Source organism: Ursus americanus, chromosome X (genome assembly GCF_024610735.1).
Source record: "Ursus americanus isolate L20-20 chromosome X, mUrsAme1.1.p, whole genome shotgun sequence".
Taxonomy (NCBI): domain Eukaryota; kingdom Metazoa; phylum Chordata; class Mammalia; order Carnivora; family Ursidae; genus Ursus; species Ursus americanus.
In genome coordinates this window covers 41,848,620-41,869,837 of record NC_142164.1, presented here as the reverse complement: position 1 = coordinate 41,869,837, position 21,218 = coordinate 41,848,620, and the positions used below count along the sequence as shown (strand labels likewise).

Sequence of the window (21,218 nt, the reverse complement as noted above, 5' to 3'; positions counted from 1 at the left end):
TGACAGAAATACAAGGAAACACTAATGTATTTATATTCATATTTGAAGATTTCAACATACCCCTCTCAATAATTGATAGGATAAGCAGGAAAAAACTAAATGCAATTATAGAACAAATTCGATCTAATGGACATAAATAGAAATCTGGGTCCAATAATTAGATCCAATTCTTTTTCTTTTCAATTAATCATGAAATATTTCTAAAAATTGTGTACTAGATTATAAGGAAAATCTCAAAAAAAATTCCAAAAGTTTATATAAAAATCACTTTCTCTGACCACAATGCAATAAAAGTATCAATTTAAAATGGCAAAAAAACCCTTCTGCGTTTTTAAATTTAAAAAACTTCTTAATTCATTAGTTAAGAAAAATATTATACAGAAAATTGAAAAAAAATTGAGAATTGAACAACAATAATGGCACCACATATCAAAACTTGTGGGATCCTCCTAAAACAACATTTAGAGAGAAATTTTGAACTTCAGAAAAATATATAAGAAAAGAAGGAAACCTAACATGAATGAACTGTGTTCAATTTAAGAAATTAGAAAACAAAGTTGACGAAAATCAAGCGGATCAACAAAACCAAAATATAGTTCTTGAAAAGATTAGTTGACAAAATTAACAAGATAGATAAACTTACTGTACTATTGATTTTACAAAGAGAATTTACAAATGATCAATATTAGGAATGAAAAAGGAGACACTATCATGGATTCAGGTTGACTTTAAAATCACACTAATAATACTTTGAATAACTTTGTGAATAAATCTGAGAATTACATAAATGAAAAAAATAAAACTTACTAAAGCTGTCTCAAGGAGGAATAAATGACCTGTATAAACCTAAGACCATTAAAGAAATTCTATTGATAGTAGAAAAATCTAGTACAAAAAGTATCACCAGGTCTAGAGGCCTTTTTGTCAGTTTACCAAATTTTCAAGGAATTGATAATCCCTATTATGTATAAACTCTTTCAAAAGAAAAAGAAGAAAGCCTTCCCTCAACTAATTTTTAGAGTCTAGCATAATCTTGTCACCCGAACTAGATAGATATACTTTGAGAAAGATAAATTACAAGATTACCTCATTTATATACATGGAAGCAAAAAAAAAATAAATATAATATGCAAATTAAATCCATTAATGGATTTGATTTGTGAGCTACCATACCACCTCATGCCAATTTGGATTTATGCCAGAAACATTAAAGAATAGTTTAACTTTTAAAAATTTGTTAGTGTCTTTGATCACCTTAAAGAAGAAAATTCATATAACCATTTAAACAGATTAAAAACATCATTTATTATAGGGGCGCCTGGGTGGCTCAGTGGTTAAGCATCTGCCTTCGGCTCAGGGCGTGATCCCGGCGTTCTGGGATCGAGCCCCACATGGGGCTCATCCGCTATGAGCCTGCTTCTTCCTCTCCCACTCCCCCTGCTTGTGTTCCCTCTCTCGCTGGCTGTCTCTATCTCTGTCGAATAAATAAATAAAATCTTAAAAAAAAACAGCATTTATTATAATTCAATATCATTTTATGATTTAAAAACTCCTAGCAAACTAGGAATACAATAGGACTTTTAAAATTGGATAAATTGGCCAAGGAATATTTGGAACAAAATAATGTTGTCTACTATCATTACCTCTATTAAACAGTCTGTAAGAAAAGAAAAATAAATAAAAGTTACAAGTGTTGGAAAATAAAATAAACCAAAACTGTTAAGAAAAGGATTATCTTTACAATCATTTTTATACCTTGATATCAAAATATCTTTAGAGAAAATTTTAAATAATCTTTAGGTAAACTGTTAGAACTAAAAATAATTTAGCAAAGTTTCTGGCTGTAAAATACAAAACATATTACCATAAAACTTCTAGTTATGCAAATTAAAATCATGATGAGATGCCATTACAAACCTATCAGGATGGCTAGAATAATAATTTTTTAAAAATACAGTATCAGTGACGGAATGCAGAGTAAGTAAAACTTGAAGGCATTGCCAATGAGAATGTAAGTTACTCTGGAAAACAGTTTGGCACTTTTTAAAATAAATCTAAACATGTAATTCCCATACAACCCTGCAATTGTACTTCTGGGCATTTATCCCAGAGAAGTGAAAAGTCATGTTTACCAACAAACCTGTACATGAATGTGTAGAAAGTTTTATTTCTAATAAACCCAAATTGGAAACAACCCAAATGTCCAACAACATATGAATGGGTATAACATATTGTGGTATATTCACATAATAGAACACTACTCAGCAATGAGGAAAAAATGCACTTTTGATACATGCCTCAACTTGGATGAATCACAAAGGCAACAGGCTGAATGAAAGAAGCTAGTCTGAAAAGGTTGCATACTTTATGATTTCATTTATATGACGTTCTCAGAAAGACAAAACTATAGTAACAGAGTTGTTGCCAGGATTTAGGAGTGGAGGGAGAGTGTGAGTACAGAGGGATAACATGAAGTAGTGTTTTGGTATGATAGAAGTGTTCTATATCCTATTGTGGTGTTGGTTACATCTATACATGTATTAAAATTTATATAATTACACAGCAAAAAGGTCAATTTCACTGTAAATTTAGAAAATAAGATTTAGAAATTTAAAAATTACTTTATTAAAAATGTACATGTGCAGTGCCAGAAGGATGATCATACATCCCAGTTGGCCTGGAACAGCTCCAATTCATGCCTTTGCCTCCGTATAATTATTAATAGTGTCACTCTCAAAATGTCTGGCTTGAATGGTACATTGTACAGTTACCCTAAATAGGACAACATTTGTTTTCGTTTTAAAGCTTGCAGGGCAATAGGAAAGGATATATTGCTTTTGTTTACCATTCAGTTATAGAAACACAGAAGTTGCATGGAATATACATTTTCATCTAGGGACAGAGAGAGAAGTAAGGAATGGGGGCTTTAGCAGATTTAAATATGACAAAATTAAAATAATAGGCTGGTGCTGTGTAGTAAGGAGGGCACGTATTGCATGGTGCACTGGGCGTTATATGCAACTAATGAATCATCGAACCTTACATCAAAAACCAGGGATGTACTGTATGGTGACTAACATAATATAATAAAAAATATTATTATAAAAAAATAAAAAATAAATACAAGGTGGCTCTCAATAGAAAGAAAAGAAGAAATTTTTAATTAACAGATCATATCTGTGTTAGAACTTGATCAATTCTTTTTTTTTTTTTTTAACCAAGAAACAGACTCTCAACTATAGAGAGCAAACTGATGGTTACCACAGGGGAGGAGGATGGGGGATGGGTTAAATAGGTGATGGGTTTTAAAGAGTGCTTTTGTCATGATGAGCACAGGGTGATGTATGGTATTGTTGAATCACTACATTTTACACCTGAAACTAGTATTACACTGTATGTTAACTAACTGGAATTTAAGTAAAAACTTAAAGAGCTTGATCAATTCTTAAGGCAAGTGAGTGATTGAAAATATTGGTGGTCCTCTCAGGTTGCTGAAAAGTGAAATGGTAGGGGTTGATGTCACCTATCATCTGACTGTTCTGACTGAAACTACCCCACTTTCTGATACCCATGGATGACATTCGTTAAAGAAGACTGCTTGGCAATTATATGAACAATAGCTATCCTGAGTAAGGGAACCACTATTACCCTAATGCAGAAAGAAAAATTACAGACACAGTAGCTACCCAAAGACTAGAATATGTTATTGTCACCCACTGCTTTTAGTGGGAAGGAAAAAAGCATGTCATTAGCATCAAGTGCATCCTAGAGTGGGTTTCTCTTTAGAAGAGTGACTCAGTGTGATAATGTGATTTGCTGTTTGCCTTTGACTGGAAGAAGACACAGGATTTAATTAAATGCAATTCTTATATAATAATTTGAAGTACACAATTTGTTCTACAATCCATTTGCAGAACTTCTTTAAAAATGAATGTTTTATAGAGCTAAGATTTATTTTGAAGTTCCCACATTAGTCAGGGCAATGCAAGGGAGGGTTTTTCCTTTATGTAAAAATACATCAGCATCCTTCCCCTGAACCCCACTTCCTCTGAAAAAATAGACATGATTCTCCTTTGGGTACTCATTGTTTCTTTTATCATTTGGTCCCCTTCAGCTAAAAATTCCTTTATTGAAGTATAATTTATATACCATACAATTCACCCTTTAAAGTCTACAATTCAGTGGGTTTTTAGTATATTTGTGTGTATGTGCAACTGTCACCCAGTTGATTTTAGAAAAATTCAATCACCTTACAAAAGGAACATTGTACCCTTTAGCTATCACCTCCTAGCTCCTTATTCCCCACCCTAGCCCTAAGCAGCCATTGATTTACTTTCTGTCTGTATAAATTTCCCTATTAAGTACTTTCATATGAATGAAATCCTATAATATGGGGGTTTGTGGATGGCTTCTTATACTTAGCATAGTGTTTTAAATGTTCATCTATATTGTAGCATGTATCAATATTTCATTCTTTTTTCTGACTGAATAATACTCCATTATGTGGATATACCACACTTAGTTTATCCATTTGTATTTTGATGAACATTTGGGTTGTTACTATCTTTTGGCAATTGTGAATAATAATCCTACTATAAACATTTGTGTTCAAGTCTCTGTGCAGCCATATGTTTTCAATTTGCTTGTGTATATGCCTAGGAATACAATTATTTGGTTATAGTAACTCTATGTTTAATTATATAAGGAATTGTCAGACTATTTTCCAAAGCAGCTGTACCATTTTACATTCCCATCCACAGTGTGAGGGTTCCAATTTCTCCACATCCTCACCAACATTTGTTATTATCTGACGTTTTGATTCTAGTCATCCTAATGGATTTGAAGTGGCATCTTATTGTGTTTAGATTTGCATTTACCTGATGACTAATGACATTGAGCATCTTTGCATCTGCTTAATTGATCATTTGTATATATTCTTTGAAGAAATGTCTATTCAAATCCTCTGTACATGTTTAAATTTGATTATTTTTTTTTATTTTTGACTTGTAAGAGTTATTTGTATGTTCTATATATAAGTCCCTTATCAGATATATGATTTGCAAAAATGTTTTGTTCATTCTATATGCTGTCTTTTTACTTTATTGATTATGGCCTTTGAATCACAAAAGTTTTACATTTTGATGAAGTACAAGTTATCTATTCTTTCTCTTTTGTTGCCCATACTTTTTACATCATGAAGATTTTCCCCCTATGTTATCATCCAGAAGTATTTTACCATCAAGTATGATGTTAACTGTGGGTTTTTCAGAGATGCTCTTTATCAGATTGAAAGAGTTTAATTCTATTTTTTGTTTGAGTTTTTTAATCATAGAAGGATGTTAGATTTTGTCAGATATTTTTTCTAAGTATATTGAGATGATCATGAGATTTTTGTTTTTTATTCTGTTGATATGATGTACTAAAATAATTGATTTTCAGGTGTTAAACCAACATTGCATCTGTGGAATGAATCCCATGGATCATGATATATAATTCTTTTTATATGTTGCTAGATTCAGTTTGCTAACATTTTATCGAAGTTATTTGATACTTTCTATATCAATTCTACTTCTTTGTACATTAGGAAAACATTGTTACTATAATATAGAATTTCTTTCTCTCCTTATAATGTTGGCTTAATGGGATTAAATGTTCAGTTCTGAACCAACTAGATAAATAAAACAATTCATGCTAATAACCTTGTTTCAGTGTCATATTCCATTTATGAAACAAAATCTATTTCATTTACCTACTTTTATTGAGATACAATTGACATATAACATTATATTAGTTTCAGGTGTACAACATAATTCGATATTTGTGTGTACTGCAAAATGATCACCACAATAAGTCTAGTTAACATCTTTTTAAAAAAATTATTATATGTTAGTCACCATACAGTACATCATTACCTTTTGATGTAGTGTTCCATGATTCATTGTTTGCATATAACACCCAGTGCTCCATGCCATACATGCCCTCCTTAATACCCTTCACTGGGCTAGCCCATCCCCCCACCCCCCTCCCCTCTAAAACCCTCAGTTTGTTTTCCGGAACCCGTAGTCTCTCATGGTTCATCTCCCCCTCTGCTGTCCACCCCCCTTCATTTATCTCTTTCTTCTCCAAATGATCTCCCTGCTATTCCTTATGTTCCCCAATAAGTGAAACCATATGATAATTGTCTTTCTCTGCTTGACTTACTTCACTTAGCATAATCTCCTCCAGTTCCATCCATGTTGATGCAAATGTTGGGTATTCATCCTTTCTGATGGCTGAGTAATATCCTATTGTATATATGGACCACATCTTCTTTATCCAAAGGCATCTTGGCTCCTTCCACAGTTTGGCTATTGTGGACATTGCTGCTATGAACATTGGGGTGCATATGGCTCTTATTTTCACTACACATGATATCTTTGGGGTAAATACCCAATAGTTCAATTGCTGGGTCATAGGGTAGCTCTATTTTTAACTTTTTGAGGAAGCTCCACACTGTTTTCCAAAGTGGCTGTACCTACTTGCATTCCCACCAACAGTGTAAGAGGGTTCCCCTTTCTCCATATCCTCTCCAACCTTTGTTGATTCTTGCCTTGTCAATTTTTGCCATTCTAACTGGTGTAAGGTGGTATCTCAATGTGGTTTTGATTTGAATTTCCCGGATGGCTGGTGATGTTGAACATTTTTTCATGTGTCTATTAGCCATTCATATGTTTTCATGGGAAAAGTGTCTGTTCATATCTTCTGCCCATTTTTTGATTTGATTATTTGTTTTTTGGGTGTTGAGTTTGAGAAGTTCTTTATAGATCTTCGATACCAGCCCTTCATCTGAAGTGTCATTTGCAAATATCTTCTCCCATTCCGTGGGTTGCCTCTTTGTTTTGTTGGCTGTTTCCTTTGTTAACATCTATCACCACACACAGTTACAATCTTTTCTCATGCTGAGAATTTTCAAGACCTACTGTCTTAGCAAATTTCAAATATATAATACAGCATTATTAACTATAGTCATCATGTTGTACATCAGTATATCTCTAGGACTTATTTATTATATAATTGGAAATTTATACCTTTTGACCACCTTCATCCATTTTGCCCACTCCTCACTCCTTACCTCTGGCAATCACCAATCTTTTCTCTGTATCTATGTGATTGTTTTTTTTAACAAAATCTATTTTAAAGTTTTAATTTTTCTCCAAAGTTTATTTTGTTTGTTAGTTGAATTGCTGCTATTGCTTATTTTCCCACAAATTAACTTTTATTATTTTTTATCTTTGATTAATTAATGAACTAGATAATTTATCCTTTGTGGCTAAAACTGAATTATTTAGTAAAAATTGCAGTAAAATGACACTAGGTTCAATTAGAAGGAATTAAGGTGAAAACCCAAGTCTATAACCTACTTCCTCCATCTGCCCAATGAGATTTAAATAATTTACTCCCTACCCCTTAATACTGCTCCTTTTTTTCCATTTATTGCCAAACATGTTGTATTTCAATTACCCTTGACTGATTCATTCTTTACTCTCTCTCTTCTGCATAAATATGGAGTACACATATTCTTGTAGCTAGGATGGTTTATAGTCGCTTTTTGCATTTCCTGACCTCTTGTGCCTGAAATGACAGTTTTGCCAAAAGTGCAAGGACTGCCACTTTTACATGTCTCTGATTTTAAACATGATTGGAGTCAGTGGGTGTATGTTGTTCAGGGTAGGACTTTGCATAATTGGTAACTATAACATCTTTCTCAAAAAGTGCATTCATTGTGTCAAGGTCCCATCATCAACATCGTCAGTGACTTGTTCCCTCTGTAATAAATCAAACTTCCTTAGCTTGGTATCCAAGACCTTCCATGTTGTGGCCCACTCTATCTATACAAGCTCAGTTGCCATTGTTTCCTATTGTACACCATTTGGCATAGATAGGCTAGCTTCCTCATTGTCTTAGGTGCATACTGAATTTTTCTTGCCTCGTTTTCCTTAGATGGAATGCCTATTCTCTCTTCTACACTAATATAAATTCTGCAAGACCCAATCTAAGTGCCAATGGCCCATGAAGTCATCCTTGATTAGATCAGCCCTCAATAATCTCCTCTGAACTACAGCACTTATAATTCTGATTATTGATTTATAGTAATGACATTTTCTATTGTTAGTTATTGTTTCACATGAGTTAGTATTCTCTTAATAGACTATGTAGGCTTTTGGCAGGGCAGTGCTCATGTCTCATACCTCTATTCTACTCCTTGTGGAACATGATATGTGCTCATTAAGACTTTCTGATTGACTGGAATACCCATTTCAAATTTTACTTCACTGTTTTAAACAAACAGAAGTTGATCACTCTTATTATCAGTTATTCCCAGAACTTCTTTTCTCTTCTGTGCCGTTCAGTCTTCAATCATAAGTATATTTTAACAATATAATACCAAAACAGTATATTTTAACAATATAATACCAAAACAGTATGTCTACCATGAAGCTATTACACAATTCCAGGCCTCTGAGTATTCTAGTATCTAGCTCTGTATCTTATAAGAATGCTTTAATACCAAAAGCAAAGGTAATGTCCTAAGGTAATAAAAAAATTCTTTTGCCTTCTAAGAGAGTTGAACCTGTGCTTAAAAACAAGCAAGTATGTTCATGATTTGACCAAATTTTTGCTGAGAACCTAAAGCTTCTTAGAGCGTAGCCTAACAATCATGCTGCTGCTGCTGGTGATTGTGATGTTAACAATCTTAGTCTTAATAATATGTCACTATAGACACAGAAGATGAACTTTATGGAATGCAGAAGCAGTGGATGGTGATCAGTGTTTGAGGCAGGACAAGAGGTCAGAACTAGGAGAATTAAGGGTTTGGTTTAACCCAGAGGTCCATGCAAAGGTTTGAGTCAATGTATCTAGGCATTCAAGATTCAGGCAATGCACAATATCTGGTGGCTCAGGCATAGAAGAAATCATAGAAGTACTCAAAAGAGCAACAAGGAGAGCTTTAAGTTGAGTTAACGTTTACTTCATTCAGAACTATTTCATTTACTTCTCATTTGGGCAAAAGCCAATCACATTTAAAAACCAACTCAAGGCCATGTAAAGCCAGGGTAAGTGTCTAAATCTGCTTTGAGCAAGGGATGTTGAGTGGCAGATAAAAGATTGTCCTTACATTCTAGCAAAAGAGCATTTTAATAATGGAATAAGAAGAGACTGAAGCAAGCAATATGTATATACAGGATTTATTTGAGGTGTGGCAAAATATATTGTAAATTGGAATGCAGAGGTTCTGCTTTGTAGCAAATCCAATGACTATTGATTCTGATACTGCTGAAATAAGAAGTTATTCATGCATATAGGTTCTGTCTGGTACAATTCACAGCCTAATTGATTAGCTTCCAATAAATCAGGAAAAAAAAGGAGGAAGGCAAACTCTGCTTTAAATAACCAAGAATCATTATAGTTTATAAAGATACTGTTTTGGCATGAGGACTGATTCTGTCTTAGCAGTTCTTCCAGCATAGAAAAGTGGGACATCTGAGGGCTAACGTCATGTTAGAAGGGGTGAATAGATGACAGTTATAGTACATGATGTTGTGCTTGTAGTGCGTAGTAGGGTAGACTCTCAAGACTTGTCAGTCAATTGACCTTTTAATTAGTGAGATGACTATTGACTCTTACGTAAGGATGAGAAGTTTCTTATTCCTGAATATCAGGCAAAGTTCGTGATTTCATGAATCTTTTGGCTTGGTCTTGCTAGTCTTCTTCTTGCTCTTCTACCACTATCATTGCTCATGTTGTTCTCCCATCCCACTCCAAATGCTCTCTCACTTCCTGTCTAACATTACAAGTTCTATCCATCCTTCAAGGCTCAGCAGACCCTAACCTACCCAGAAAGTATCATTTCATTATTCCTGTACACACCGAGTTCTACTTGCTCTGATCCTTTAGTTTCCTTTAACAGTAAAATATCCATCAACATTCAGTTCTTATATTCTTGTTTCTTAACTTATTTCATTCCAATAAACTTCAAATTGAATATCAGAATTCACTCATATATTTGTCTTGATGTTTCCACAGTGCCCAGGTCTACTCTTGAGTACATAGCTACATAATATACACACACCACATTTGCTTCTGAATGGGGTCACTGTATAATTATTGTCTAAACCAGGAACTTTTGAGAGTAAAAAAGGGTGCCATTAATAATTATGCTGGGCTTCCTTTGAAATGTGCCCCAAAATAGGGTGGTCTGTTAGATGGGTAGAAGGAGGAGAATAGATAAATAAATAAGTAATAAAGTCAAATGTTAATGGCAGATTTTAGGTGGTGATCATTGTAAAATCACTTCAACTTTTCTGTATCTTTAAAAGATTTCATAAGAAAATATTGGAAAAATATAATTATGCTGGGACAAGATGCATAAACCAAGATATTTGGTCATTCTAGTTCAGAGTTGTTACAGAATTATCTCAAAAAGAAAAGCATGAGTAGGTGGAGGGATGAAAAGGAGGGAATAGGAAGAAATGTAGTGAAGTGGATGGGCATGGTATAAACTAATTATTTTAAGATCTAGGATTAGGAATCTGGGTTTAACCTCAAGAGTAATGTACCATTCTTCTGAAACTGACAGTTATGTAGAGACTTTTGGCTGCCATGTTTTAAAATGGCTCATGAAGGGAGCAATGATATGTTTACGGAGGAGGACCAGAGAGTAGATGTTATATTAGCTTCCAGTGTAGCACTATTTATGTAGCACCAAGCCAGGCTACATAGAGGCCAGGCCTCTGTGAAGCATATATCCTCAGGAAGCAGACCTTTTGTTTTGTTGACTTAAGTAGTAGCAGTTGGCATAACAAGTGGTAAGGGTAAAAACATCTCATTGAAAATCCTCAGGAAATCCTGGCTCTCATTGTCTCTTTGCTTTACATGGAGAGTGTTTCTAAAAAGAAAATATGGATTTTAATTATTTTTTAAAAGTAGGCTCTATTTTCCTATCTAACCCGATGGTTCTCAAACTTGGCTTCACACTGTAATCATCTGGGTAGTTTAAAAAAAATGATGATGCCTGGGGCCCACCTCCAGAGATTCTGATTTAATTGGGTAAAGGGTATGGCCTGGGCATCCGATTTTAAAAACCTCCCCATATGACTCTAATGTTTAAGAACCACTGATCTCACTCTTAGAGATGTTGATGGATCTTCAATTCGAAGGAGCTCTTGACCGTAAGGATAGCTCCCAATGACGCTACAAATGAACTTTTATGTGGAGGAGAGAGTTGGTTGCATAGAGAGGGTATTCCTGTTTCTGTGAAAGAAAGGCTAGGGAGAAAGAGAATTGTGTGAAATTTTGTTCTGTGGACCAGAATTTAAACTACAGCACTGCTTCTAATAACTTATGTGTCTGTTGTTCTATTCCCTGTGATCCATAAATAATAAAAAACTGAATAAATGTTTAATTATTTTTCATGATAATACACTCCTAATTTTTTTTATCTTGTAATGTGGATATTTTTGGTTTTTTTCAGGTCAAAGCCTAGCTTTTGTTCTAGAGCATTATGTATATATCTACTTAGGTCAAGTAATGCAATACACATTTGATCCTGTCATAGCTAATAGTGAAGAATGGCTAGATGAGGTGGTGAGGAACATTATACATTCCTGTTTCACCTATTTGATAGAAGAGTCTTAGGAAGTGGGTAAAAGTGCTATTTTACTAGAAACTAACAGCAGGAAGTAAATTGTAAACAATCTGTTCTGGGCACCTATATTTTTCTCCTCTTTTGATCAATGAGACCAGTCACTACTTATGTTATCTATTGCTTATTTATTATTGCCTGCAACAGTGACATAAACATCCTTTTTCAGGGTCCTGGTATATGGCTGCAGGTTATCAGCAACCTGTGATTTAAGTGGTTTGGTCACTTGTCAGGTAGAGATGTCATTGGGTAGACAATGTATTTGATTTGCAGGCCAGCATCTGGGGACTCTGGTTTCAAAAGTCATTACTTACTTCATGTGAAATATCTGCTGGAGTTGTATTATGATGATTTTTCAACTTTTATGGGATCTCAAACATTAGACCAGAAAAGTAGTCTGTTATATTAGTATCTATTTTACATTATCTTTACTCTGCCTAGAATGGTGTCGGATTTATTTCCTCTAAGTATATTTTCAAAGCAATAACCTGAGCCTTAATGGAATTGGGATTCATATTTGAGAAATTAAAGGCTTTGAAATTATGAAAACCCATTTATTCAATTTACACTCTCCCTCCTTTTTTTCTTTTTACAGCTTAGGTTAGAGTTACTGCTCCAAATCTAGTCGATTATTTATCAGGGAATCTCAATCCTGCTTTTAATTGGCCTTCACTTTATTCAATCTAACTATAATAATTTGATTTTTTAATAAAATATTAAATCATGCTTTACCATATGGTGAACATCATTTATACATAAAAGCTACTTGCTGTTCTACCTTTGGAAATTGTTAGAGAAACTCAGTAAGGGTTTTCTAGCCATCTGCTTTTCTTTCAAACCTTGTATTAATGTAGACATCTGCAGTGGTGACTCTAGGGTTATTAAACTGCAGTGTCCAGTTGAATGCCCTTGTGCATAACTCTTTAGAAAACAGGACTGCATGAAAAGATCTCATCTCCTGCTTTGATATTAATGTGCCCCAACATAGATTTCACTGCATGGGAAGGGTGCTTATGCATATCTCACATGCAGCTATCCTTCAAGTAGGGTAGCTTTCTTTAAGAAAGCCATTGTAATAACACCCAAACTTACCAAACAGATTACTGTGGTACAAGTGATCACATTACTAAAGTCTTCTTCACTTTTCTAGGAATAATTTTCCATGGAATTTCTTTAAATTGGAGTTCTCCTGGTGCATTTAAACATCTGTTTATAAGTCTATAATTGACAGAAAATGGAGGCAATAAGAAAAATAGGCTAAAGTGCTAAAAATTACTGCCAACAAAGTCCAGAAATGGAAGTAAATGATCTTTGATACTGTAATATAAGCCAATGTGAAAATGATTCAATTTACAAAAATTTGGTTTAGACTCAAGTTTTCTAGAACACATTCATTGCACAAGGTGATAAATATTTGTATTTAGATTAACGATCTCTTCATTTTTAAATAAAAGACTACCTCCTTTAGCTATCTAAATAACTTTATTTTATTTTTAAAAAGTGTATGTAGCAGGATATGAAGTGGACCTATCTCTACCCTCCACCTTCATTTGCAATAATATCTATAAATTTTTATTTGTAATATTTATAAATGTTTCACATTTTGTTGGAAATCAACTTAAATGAGATGTTAACCAGGGGGCAAAAAACAAAAGAAACAAAACCAGGGGGCAAAGAAAAAAAGAAAACAAAAATAAGGGGAGTTTCTTGTTTTTTTTGTTTGTTTGTTTCAGCAGTGAGAATCAGCAAAATGACTTAACATCCATGGACTGATGACTAAATTATTCAGCTGTGAGAGTAACTTTCAAGTACCACAGTTAGGATGATCAATTTTGAAATTCAGTGTAGGAAAAAATGCTTTTATATAATGAAATATTATGGCAGGTAAATAGTAAGATTCCTGTAAACCTGTAATTCGCTGCACAGCTATTTTGATCTACTGAGTCGATTGGAAAGACACAGCAAGAGGTAATTTTCTCATTATGTCCAGAGGTTTTCCATTCTCTCTATCACTAAATACAGATCTCTGAACTGTATTATAGGCACGGGGTAATATTCCAGGTGGATGAAGAAGCCAAGCGATTTAATGACAATATTGTATGATGAAAAACTGAAGCAACACTCCTGAGTCTGATAACCTCAAAATCTGGTTATTGCCAGCATAGTCTTGGCAGTGATGACTTATATTCATTTTATTTGATGAGACAAAAGAAGGGTCAACTATTTTTTTAAAAAAAACATTTTTCTTGCTTTATAAGCATTTGGTAATACTTGTTGCTATTTCCTCAGGGCCGTCACTGAACTTACATTTGGGATATATTTTGAAGTAAATAATTGCAGAAAGTTTTGGTGGCTTAAAGGAAAGAAAGTGTGAGGCCTCTTAGGCTTTTCACTTCACTAAATGTTGATCGTGTTTGTACACACACAATTCTGTTCTTTGGCCATTTGTAAATACCTCAAGGACGAGGATCTTTTTTTTTTTTATTTGGAATTTCACAGTAATGCTAAGCTAGCTCATAGTAGGCACTCAGTGTCTAAAAACACCGAGAAAATGAGCCACATAGTATCTAGAAGTTTCCAAGTCTATAGCCAGAAACCACTCATTCTGTAAACCAAGCCATTCAGTGCTTTGAGATTTTGGTTGACTATAAAAATTCCAATGGCATGTATTCAGGTTAACTGCCCACCACTTCAGAAAGTGCAGCTGATATTTTAACCCCAAATTGATGGTGCTTAACTGTTTCTAATCCCCAAGGATGACGGTTGACCCGTGACAATGGAACATCCCGAAGGAAGGGAAAAACTCCTTTTGATATGACTGTAGAATACGGCAGGAGGAATCACTTTTAGATTTTAAAGGCAAGTAAGGAATGTGGAAATCACAGTTGAATTTCAAAAAAAAATGTGGCTTCAGTTTAACACATTTCAGTGCCAATTCTAAGTGTCTATTCTGAATCCAGTTGACCTGCTTGGAATATACCAGTTTAAATGAGGCCTATTTTTCTGCTTATAGGTTTTATAGAAATATAGACAAACTACTTTCCGGTTAGAATTCTACTTGAGACCAGCTTAAAAGGTTGAGCAGTAGCTGGCATGGTTCATTAGAGGATTTAATTGACCTTGAAATGTGATGAGTTGTGTATGTGTATTTACTCTCAGTTTGAGGGGTTGTGTTTACTTTAGGTGCCTTTTTTCAATGTTCTTAAATATAGAGTAATACATTTTTCAAAGTTATTATTGCTCTTATGTTCCCTCTTTGAGGCCACTTGCTCGCTTCAGAATTTTTTTTCCTCCTCTGATTTTGGTTTCAAAATCTTTTTTAAAAAACATTTTTATTATTCTCATACAAAGGTAATTGAAATTGGTCTAGAGAGCCTTTTAAGGAACACTTTTCAAGTTCGTAGTTTACCTCCCTCTGATTGAAAACCACAGTAGAGCAATGGTGGGAAAGTAAACACTTTGGCTTATGTAGTAATAATTACCATTTTAAATATTTAAAAATTACCGTTAATTCAAAGAAACTTCAAATGCTCTCTGGTCACACAGCATAAAATTTTAGGATTGCAAGAGAGTTCCTATGGTCATCTGCTACTTCCCTGTGCCTTCTGGAAACTTAATAGCCTCTGAGCTTTCCTTTAGCCTGAGGTGCAAAAGGATCCTGCTGCTTGCTTCATTGGGCTTGAAAATGGTGGGCAAAAGAAATTATTGTGCAAATACAGTATGTAAACTCTTTAATATACAGATGACTTTATAGCCTTCCTTTTGGTAGAAAGTGTGCTTTTTTTCCCCCAGTAGTCAGATAAATTGTGCTGAACCAGTGGCACCCTCTTGCCTGCTGTCTCTTTAGACCCAGAGCACAAATTTTTAAAATGGTTGATGACAGAGGTTCAGAGATAGTAGATCTAGATTGGAGAGCTGAGAGAAGGAATATAACCCTATGCAAGAAGCAAGTGAACAGCTTTGTCCTCATTAGTGCCTACTTGGAGGCAGATAAACTAAACTAATCATAGGGCAAGTGCATGTTCTTGGGTTGGGGGATGCTCTATGTTGAGAACCAGAGTGTGGAATACTAAATGAACATGTTTTCTCTGCACAAAGGGATCAGTGGCTGAGGTGGAGATGGAGTCAAGAGAAAGGAGAGAGTGAGACATTGGTAAAATGATCAAGCAGTCTTGATCATTTTGGGGAGAAAATACTAAGAATGACTCTCACTTTGGGAGGGAAGAATATTATGAACTATTGTAGGTTTTAGTTGCATTTAAATATTTATAAAATATTTTCATTAGATTATTTTTTCAATATCATTCAGGAAATGAAAGGAATGGTATCAGACTTTATGTATAAATGTATATATCCATTTATTTATGCAAATTTCTCTTTGAAGGACTTGGCCATACAAACAGCACTGACAGGCTTTTCGAAGCATGTGTGCCAGGGACTTCACAGTACAATTTATTCATGCAGAATGTTTATTGAGCACTACTCTGTACTGTTAAAACCCGTAAATGGTATGAAAATCTCTTTCTCTTTTTCAAATCTATCTTTCTCTGCCTTCCAGAACTTTACTTTGTACTTCTTTATCTAGATTTAGCCATTATAATTAATTTCAAAACCTCCTTGGATGTAGGCAAGTTATTAATTATACATAAATAAATGAGACAATGTATATGAAATCACTTTTTTTAGAAAGAGTAAGAACAAGCACATGTGGGGGAGGGGGAGAGAAAAATCTCAAGCAGACCCCCCACTGAGTGTGGAGCCTGGCTAGGGACTGGATCTCACAACCCTGAGATCATGACCTGAGCTGAAATCAAGAGTGGGATGCTTAACTGATTGAGCCACCCAGGCTCCCCTGGAATTACTTTTATCTTTTTTCACTTTTAAAAGTATAAAGCCATGGATGTATGCAGGATGGTGTTGCTATTATTTGTGATTGCTTATCACCCATGATGGGACAAAGATGAATAGCTCATATAGAAGCATAGAGTGACTGTATCCCCTTTCTCCCCCAGAAAGTGGCATAGCAACAGCTGGCTTTCTCTTTCCTCTAGTCTCATTCTGTTTTACGAAAGCTGATCTGCTTTGGGACAGAGTATGATTGTTAAGCCTCCCTGTGGGTCACAAGTATGCTTTTAACTGTGACTATTGATGCTGCTGCTACAGACCCCCCTCTGACTTTCTTTTAAATGTTTCATTCTGTAAAGGGATTTTAAAAAATCCATCTCTAACTCTCTCCCCATGAATAGGGTAGATCAGATTAGTTTTGCAGGGCTGAATTTTCACCAGTACTTTAGCAGTACTGGAGTCCAATGCTTGCAGAGAGTCCCCACTGAATTGTAAATGCTCTCATCCCCTGAGTATAGCTCAGTGCTCCTCTGAAAGCAGTCAGTCGCTTTTCATTAAGCAGTGATTTGATTAGATAAAAATAAAAGTTGCTTGAGCATTCATTTTTGCAGTGGTGCATAACAAATTTATGCAAATTCCCATGCCACTAATCTTCATGCAAAATATAAAAGTGTGATTCCAAGCCATGTGCACCTGTATTGAAGTTTAATCAGGTACACATATTAATGAAAAGAATAAAGCTTTTAAGAAAAGTCACAGCTGTTTGAGGTTTGTAAAACACTGCAAAGAGAGCTTTAGTGTATTAATAATAATTTTGGTGTTTTCAGACTAAACACAAAATTTTTTAAAGGAAATCCCAAACAAGACAGTTCTTTAGTTACTAGCGTTAGGGAAATATAGACAAATAAAGATTGGGCTAAATGACTTGGTTGATTTAATAAGGTGTGACTGAATTATTTGAAATATATAAACTAGGGAGGAGGACTTTATTGAGAATTTTATTGCATTCTCAAGGACAATAGCTTTAAGCATGAAGTGGATATTCAGCTAACACCCAGAATGATGCCTAGCACATAATAGATGCTCAACAAATGTTTGTTAAAATTATTAATTAATGTTGATTAATTGCATAAATATTTTTATACATTATAAAAAGAACAGTATATCAACTTCCAAGTAAATGAAAAATTACACTTTATATTTTACAATGGTAAGGAAGAGAACAATAATATTTATTAAATGCTAGGATCTGTGCTGCACACTTTGCATACTATTTTTTATTAATTATTCTAACAACTCATGAAGTAACCTACTTTTAGAGACAAACTGAGCCTAAATTTCAACTGAAACTAAGTTGAATACATGACCACAATTCATATAGCTAGTTTGACTTCAAGGTCCTGGTCTTTCCTCTGTATCACAGTATTCATATTCTTCCATTCAGTACCTCAAAGAATGTGCAGGTCCTTTCAAGAGGCCAATTGTGTTACTTTTGGCAACCAGTATCAAATTACCCGAGACCCTAAAATTCTAAATCAGGACCCCACAAATCTTTGGCACTATAATATGCACTAGAGTATGAGTTTCCAAATGTAGAGAAGATGCTGTTATGGAGGACTGACTTCTGTCAATATGTTTCTCTTAATATTATATTTTTACTTACTTTGGTCTTTAGGATAGTGATCTGAGTACCACTGGGTAAGAGAGATGCTAAAAAAAAGTGTTTATATAAATGTCTGTCTCTCACTATTTGTGGTTGTGTGGAATGAGTCAGAACCTTGTTTCTGAATCTTGTTCTTTAAAATTGAACGTGATAACATCTTCATTCATGGCAGGCCTGAAAGCTAAAGGTATAATTAAATGCTACAAGTTTTCTGTCTTAGTGAGAGGTAGAGAGCAAGTACTCCTGCGCCATCCCTGTCTGTTTTCAGGGGAAGAAAAGAGTGGTGAAGGGGGTAATTTCTGGGTTTGGGTCTGAGGTGACTTTCATACAGTGATAGAAGCAGTCCATTGAAGTGGAAAGAAAGTGAGGGAGCCAGAATTAAATTATTCTGTAAACCATTGTGATTGAGGCAATTTGGAAGACAAAAATTTTCCTCTTCCACACCTATGTCATTTTTTATCACAGAAATACAGGCTTCTAGTATTTAGGCCTAAGTCCTTATCCAGGCATGCAAAGCTCAGATGATCTGGCTTCAATATGCTCCTTCAGGGCAAATTCAAGTTTTGGTTAGTCTTCATCACAAATTAACTCTCTCTAAATAGACTGGTGTACTCACGTTGTCCTGAAACTTTCCTTCTCTGTTCATGGCTTTTTTGCCCTTTTCTGGAATGTCCCCCCAATCCTCTTTTTCCATTCTTCGTTCCAACCAGATACAAATCTTTTCTTCCAAGATCTAACTTATATCTCATCTCCACAAAGACTTGCTTGAAACTTCAGCTCAAAGCAATCTTCCTTTCTTTGTATGCCTCTAATATTGTCTGTTTAATTACCCATGCCTTGTCCCTCCCTCCTTCCCTATCTCTCCCTTCTTTCTCTTTCTCCCTCTCCACTTTCTCCTTTCTTCTCCCTCATTCGCTTTCCCTTTCTCTTTATCCTTCACTTTCTCCTTCTCCCTCCCCCTCTCCCTACCTTCCTCCCTTGTTTCCTTTCTTCCTTCAACATTTACTTGCTGAGTACTACAAACCAGTACACAATTGTTTCTGGGAACACAATAATTATCTCAGACACATGCCTTACCTTTATGGAGGTCATACTTAAATGGACCGGAAAACCACTGACCAAAGAAATAATGTATGGCTGCTCTCAGGTAAAAGAACATGGCCTCTAAAAAGGAGATAATGAAAGGATGACATAGACTAAGAAAACTGACCAGAGAGGAGTATAAGGAATGTCTTCTGAAGAAGTGATTACTTACTAAGCTGAAATCTGAAGTTAGTCATTAATCAGTCATTGATCATTAATCTGAGTAGTCATTAATCTGGCTAAAGGGTAAAAAGCCTGGGAAGAGCATTGCAGGTGCGAAAATTGTATATGGATGGTACTGTGGTGAGAGGAGGAGTTGGGGCAAGCTCAAGGTAATAAAATAAAGCCACTATGTTGGAATGTACTTATATGACTTTTTTTTCCCCTCATACTCCCTCCTCATATATATTGTATGATACTTTTAGACAGGGATGATTTTTACCCAATTCTTTTGAAAGGAGCTTACTGATCTGAGTCCAAACCCCAATAGGTCCTGAAAGGTTCAATGGTTTGCTGAAACTCATACACATAGAGACATGGGTCTCCTGTGTATCTGCTCCCTATGTCCAGTGTTCTTTCACTGAAATTATTCTTTATAACTTTGTAAATAGTTATCTCTGGAATAAGCATCTGCATGTGGGAGATGGTTGAGAAATGCTTTCATTTACAGTTGGTGACTGTGTGATCATCTATAGAACAGGGGAGAGCAGGAAGATGTAGAATCAAAAGGTGTTTCATTACATGGAAGAATTTTATAGGGAAAAGTATAATCCATGTTCAGCACAAAGAAGCACATGTTAAGGAGAATATCTATGCTTGTAAAGAATCATGCTAACTATGCTTTGGAATACATAGGATAAAAACTCAATCTTTGAAGAAAATTTGTGTGAAAGAAGAGATGAAGGACATTGTAATGATGAGAGTTCAGAAAATCTTGGATTTAATTCTGTTCCAAATAATTATTTTGAGATTGAAAGGTAAAAAGATAAATAGTAATTTGTTTGGGGCTTCATTGGTGGGACAGTTTTAAACCAGGGTCCCAAAATTCTTAGACATTCTAACCATTGATGGATGTGGGCTTATGTTCCTTCCCCTTGAATCTGGGCTCTGTAATGATTTGACCAATAGAATACAGTGAAGGTGACACTATGCCAGTTTCTGAGTCTAGGCCTTAAGAAACTGGCAGCTTCCACTTCCTTTCTCTTAGGAAGCTTACTTTTACAACCTAGCCATCATGCTGTGAGGAAGCCAAGCAGCTCATGGAAAAACCACATGGAAAAGAACCAAGGCCTCTGGCTCACAGCCCTGGGTAAGCTTCCAGTTCCTACCTACCAGCAATGTGAATGAACCATCTTCAATGTAGATCCTACAGTCCCCAGTTGAGCCACCCCAGCTGATACTTCATAGATCGGAGACAAGCTGTTCCTGCTAAGACCTGCCAAAAATTGCAGATTTATGAGACAAGTAAATGATTATTGTTTGAAGCAACTAATTTGTGGATTGTTTTTTTTAGTAATTAATAATCAATACATTTGGGGAGCTCTTTCAGACTTGCTGAACACTGGACAAGTTAGATCTCAGTTTTCATAAAAGGCCCTTTAATTTTAGGAGTTGAAGGCAAATTGAGGAAGCCAAGAACAACCCGAAAGAACACCAAATTGAAAGAACACCAAAACAAATCCATCAATCAGAGGGAGCAATTATGGGGTCCCAGGGAAATGTAGCAGTAAATATTTGATTAAGGGTGGGTGGGTAGAAGATACAGAAAAACTAGAGAGCAATGTTTGGATTCCAAGAGAAAAGTCTGAACTGTGTAAGAAGGCAAATGACCAATTTAAGAGCATAGGTTAAAATAGGATAAATAGGGCTAAAGACCAGATCACCAGCAGGGATGTGTCTGAGGTCCTTGAATATCTGGCCGCACCTTGTTAGTGTCTCTTCCTC

General features: G+C 35.1%; 1 protein-coding gene and 1 long non-coding RNA gene across 4 annotated transcripts in view; one reads left to right on the top strand and one right to left on the bottom strand.

Moving 5' to 3' along the window:
* The window catches only part of LOC148106896 (uncharacterized), a 120,581-nt gene extending 101,160 nt beyond the window's left edge, over positions 1-19,421 (bottom strand). For all 3 annotated transcript variants that reach the window (XR_015723253.1, XR_015723254.1, XR_015723255.1), the window contains exon 1: positions 19,269-19,421. This is a non-coding gene — a long non-coding RNA (uncharacterized LOC148106896). The remainder of the gene's footprint in view (positions 1-19,268) is intronic.
* Positions 1-21,218, top strand: part of IL1RAPL2 (interleukin 1 receptor accessory protein like 2) — a 1,151,831-nt gene that overhangs the window by 144,043 nt on the left and 986,570 nt on the right. The gene's annotated exons all lie outside the window — the stretch shown is intronic.